This window comes from Oncorhynchus keta, chromosome 25 (genome assembly GCF_023373465.1).
Source record: "Oncorhynchus keta strain PuntledgeMale-10-30-2019 chromosome 25, Oket_V2, whole genome shotgun sequence".
In the NCBI taxonomy this organism is placed as follows: domain Eukaryota; kingdom Metazoa; phylum Chordata; class Actinopteri; order Salmoniformes; family Salmonidae; genus Oncorhynchus; species Oncorhynchus keta.
Window position 1 is genome coordinate 40,100,958 of NC_068445.1, and position 5,175 is coordinate 40,106,132.

The 5,175-nt window shown below is 44.9% G+C and overlaps 1 protein-coding gene across 4 annotated transcripts in view; it reads left to right on the forward strand.

Moving 5' to 3' along the window:
* LOC118358589 (ectoderm-neural cortex protein 1-like) overlaps positions 1–4,372 on the forward strand; it is a 90,996-nt gene extending 86,624 nt beyond the window's left edge. For all 4 annotated transcript variants that reach the window (XM_052479388.1, XM_052479389.1, XM_035736558.2 and 1 more), the window contains one exon: positions 1–4,372. This exon is cut by the window's left edge and continues 789 nt beyond it. The gene's annotated coding sequence lies outside the window, so the exon portion shown is untranslated.
* The last annotated feature ends 803 nt before the right edge of the window (positions 4,373–5,175 follow it).

A 5,175-nucleotide genomic window follows, 5' to 3' on the forward strand; every position in this document is an offset into this window, starting at 1 on the left:
TTATAAGGTAAGGGTTATTTACCTTACGCAGGGACTAATTCTATTGTTTGAACTGGATGATTATTTAATTTATTGTTTATTTTTTTATTTTTTGCTGCTTGTTTTCTGTAACAAAATGATGTCACTTTGTTGCCTTTTTCTACTGTATTTTTGTGTGTGTGATTTTTACTGCTTTGAGATTGAATAATTGTTTGCACATGTATGCCTCTGATCTGGGAGTATCCCCATTCCTTGTAGACATGGTAGAACAGGACTTTCCTCTGCTTTTAATTCAACTGGAGGCATGCCAAATAACATGGAGACCTTGAAGAGATATTGTAGGTTTAGCTAAGCAACAAATGGAACCCTATTCCCTATATATTGCACTACTATTGACCAATATAGGGAATAGGGCTCTGGTCTATAGTAGTGCACTATATAGGGAATAGGGCTCTGGTCTATAGTAGTGCACTATATAGGGAATAGGGCTCTGGTCTAAAGTAGTGCACTATATAGGGAATAGGGCTCTGGTCTATAGTAGTGCACTATATAGGGAATAGGGCTCTGGTCTATAGTAGTGCACTATATAGGGAATAGGGCTCTGGTCTATAGTAGTGCACTATATAGGGAATAGGGCTCTGGTCAATAGTAGTGTACTATATAGGGAATAGGGCTCTGGTCTATAGTAGTGCACTCTATAGGGAATAGTGCTCTGGTCTATAGTAGTGCACTATATAGGGAATAGGGCTCTGGTCTATAGTAGTGCACTATATAGGGAATAGGGCTCTGGTCTATAGTAGCGCACTATATAGGGAATAGTGCTCTGGTCAATAGTAGTGTACTATATAGGGAATAGGGCTCTGGTCTATAGTAGTGCACTATATAGGGAATAGTGCTCTGGTCTATAGTAGTGCACTATATAGGGAATAGGGCTCTGGTCTATAGTAGTGCACTATATAGGGAATAGGGCTCTGGTCTATAGTAGCGCACTATATAGGGAATAGTGCTCTGGTCAATAGTAGTGTACTATATAGGGAATAGGGCTCTGGTCTATAGTAGTGCACTATATAGGGAATAGGGCTCTGGTCTATAGTAGTGCACTATATAGGGAATAGTGCTCTGGTCTATAGTAGTGCACTATATAGGGAATAGGGCTCTGGTCTATAGTAGTGCACTATATAGGGAATAGGGCTCTGGTCAATAGTAGTGTACTATATAGGGAATAGGGCTCTGGTCTATAGTAGTGCACTATATAGGGAATAGGGCTCTGGTCTATAGTAGTGCACTATATAGGGAATAGGGCTCTGGTCTATAGTAGTGCACTATATAGGGAATAGGGCTCTGGTCTATAGTAGTGCACTATATAGGGAATAGGGCTCTGGTCTATAGTAGTGCACTATATAGGGAATAGGGCTCTGGTCTATAGTAGTGCACTATATAGGGCATAGGGCTCTGGTCTATAGTAGTGCACTATATAGGGAATAGGGCTCTGGTCTAAAGTAGTGCACTATATAGGGAATAGGGCTCTGGTCTATAGTAGTGCACTATATAGGGAATAGGGCTCTGGTCTAAAGTAGTGCACTATATAGGGAATAGGGCTCTGGTCTATAGTAGTGCACTATATAGGGAATAGGGCTCTGGTCTATAGTAGTGCACTATATAGGGAATAGGGTTCCATTTCAGAAGCTGCCATAGTCTTCAGTGTGCAGGTTGCTCTCCAGTTCAGTGGTTGGCTCACTGTCTCTAGAACATAAAGGCTATGAGATGTTTTAAGACAACACCATAATAAAGACACATCTGGTTATTAAAGTACACAAAAAGAAAAACTCTCTGATGTCCTACTGTACCCATAACAACGTAATCATTCTAAAGGCTGAGTGTTAAAAGTATTAGGAATACGATGTGCCAAACAAATTGTGACCAAGGGAGAATGGTTCAGCCTGAAATGTACTGCACAGGGCATCTTTAACTGGGGAGCCTAATGCTTCGATCTGTTTCACTGTCCTGTTTCACTGTCTCTGTGTTGCAGTGTATTTCAGCTTGGTATTTCTGTGATCACACCCCTCTCCAACACATTCCTACTACGGGCTGGGTTCACTTTGATATGCAGTTGAAATGGCTTAATATTGAAATCCATGAGCCTGAATCTAGATTCTAACAGTCTGCATCTTGTCAAAAAGTCTGAAGACACTCAAGCTCACCCTACCCACTAACCCAGTTGCCCTACCCAATAACCCAGTTACCCTACCCACTAACCCAGTTAGTTACCCTACCCACTAACCCAGTTGCCCTACCCAATAACCCAGTTACCCTACCCACTAACCCAGTTAGTTACCCTACCCACTAACCCAGTTAGTTACCCTACCCAATAGCCCAGTTAGTTACCCTACCCAATAACCCAGTTATTTACCCTACCCACTAACCCAGTTACCCTACCCAATAGCCCAGTTAGTTACCCTACCCAATAGCCCAGTTAGTTACCCTACCCAATAACCCAGTTAGTTACCCTACCCAATAGCCCAGTTAGTTACCCTACCCACTAACCCAGTTACCTTACCCACTAACCCAGTTACCCTACCCAATAACCCAGTCACCCTACCCAATAACCCAGTTAGTTACCCTACCCAATAGCCCAGTTAGTTACCCTACCCAATAACCCAGTTAGTTACCCTACCCAATAACCCAGTTAGTTACCCTACCCAATAACCCAGTTAGTTACCCTACCCAATAATCCAGTCACCCTACCCAATAATCCAGTCACCCTACCAAATAACCCAGTCACCCTACCCAATAACCCAGTCACCCTACCCAATAACCCAGTTAGTTACCCTACCCAATAATCCAGTCACCCTACCCAATAACCCAGTCATCCTACCCAATAACCCAGTCACCTTACCCAATAACCCAGTTAGTTACCCTACCCAATAACCCAGTTAGTTACCCTACCAAATAACCCAGTCACCCTACCCAATAACCCAGTCACCCTACCCACTAACCCAGTCACCCTACCCAATAACCCAGTCACCCTACCCAATAACCCAGTTACCCTACCCACTAACCCAGTCACCCTACCCACTAACCCAGTCACCCTACCCAATAACCCAGTCACCCTACCCAATAACCCAGTCACCCTACCCAATAACCCAGTTACCCTACCCACTAACCCAGTCACCCTACCCACTAACCCAGTCACCCTACCCACTAACCAAGTCACCCTACCCAATAACCCAGTCACCCTACCCACTAACCCAGTCACCCTACCCAATAACCCAGTCACCCTACCCAATAACCCAGTTAGTTACCCTACCCAATAGCCCAGTTACCCTACCCAATAACCCAGTCACCCTACCCAATAACCCAGTTAGTTACCCTACCAAATAACCCAGTTACCCTACCCAATAACCCAGTCACCCTACCCACTAACCCAGTCACCCTACCCAATAACCCAGTCACCCTACCCAATAACCCAGTTACCCTACCCACTAACCCAGTCACCCTACCCACTAACCCAGTCACCCTACCCACTAACCCAGTCACCCTACCCAATAACCCAGTCACCCTACCCAATAACCCAGTCACCCTACCCAATAACCCAGTTACCCTACCCACTAACCCAGTCACCCTACCCACTAACCCAGTCACCCTACCCACTAACCCAGTCACCCTACCCACTAACCCAGTCACCCTACCCACTAACCCAGTCACCCTACCCACTAACCCAGTCACCCTACCCAATAACCCAGTCACCCTACCCAATAAACCAGTCACCCTACCCACTAACCCAGTCACCCTACCCACTAACCCAGTCACCCTACCCAATAACCCAGTCACCCTACCCAATAACCCAGTCACCCTACCCACTAACCCAGTCACCCTACCCAATAACCCAGTCACCCTACCCAATAACCCAGTCACCCTACCCACTAACCCAGTCACCCTACCCACTAACCCAGTCACCCTACCCACTAACCCAGTCACCCTACCCAATAACCCAGTCACCCTACCCAATAACCCAGTCACCCTACCCACTAACCCAGTCACCCTACCCAATAACCCAGTCACCCTACCCAATAACCCAGTCACCCTACCCAATAACCCAGTCACCCTACCCAATAACCCAGTCACCCTACCCAATAACCCAGTCACCCTACCCAATAACCCAGTCACCCTACCCAATATTTTTTTTCTGTAGATGCATCTCAATCCATGTCACACTTCCACATCTGACAAATATGTACATGTAGGTTGTTTTGCTCTAAGACGCCCAGTGTCCTCACAAGACTCATCTGATGGTCCCTGGTACCAGTTGAAAACATTTATGGAAGTCTATATGGAGACTGTTTAGTGCTTAAAAAAAGTACATGTAAAATCAAATAAAAAAATGTTTCCTGATCTTTCTTATATCTCTCAGATTTATGACAGACACTTTAGAACAAACTTCCTTTATATTATTTTGGGGGGGGGGACTATCTGTTATTCAATGTGTTTGTATGGGCCAATAGCAGTAAGGGCCAAAATATGTTTTTTTTTTACATATATTTCTGGAATCCTTCAAGGGGTCTTAAAATATGAAATACAATAGCTAATTGATCCTTTGTATGACCTTCTTAAACAATTCCTTATAGCTTAGTAGAACCCCCCTTCCCCTGGCCCCTGGCTTAGACAGGGTTTAGCCTCTAGGTTAATCAACGTTTCAGTAAAAGTGACGGTTTTAGCCAGCCGGCTCATTTTCAACTGCATTGTCTGGGCAAGTTATTCAAAACAACTCCAATAAAAATACAAACAAACAAGGAACAGTCTTGTGCAGTCGGCTGTTGTTTTGTTGTGTCCTATGTTGTGTCCTATGTTGTGTCCTATGTTGTGTCCTATGTTGAGTCCTTTTCTTCAAGATTGAACCCACAATAATTCTATCATTCTGTAAGGTGATGCCCGTCCACGCCCACACCTTCTCACAACCATCACCCAACACATCGCAACCATCACCCAACACATCGCAACCATCACACAACACATCGCAACCATCACACAACACATCGCAACCATCACACAACACATCGCAACCATCACACAACACATCGCAACCATCACACAACACATCGCAACCATCACCCAACACATCGCAACCATCACCCAACACATCGCAACCATCACCCAACACATCGCAACCATCACCCAACACATCGCAACCATCGCCCA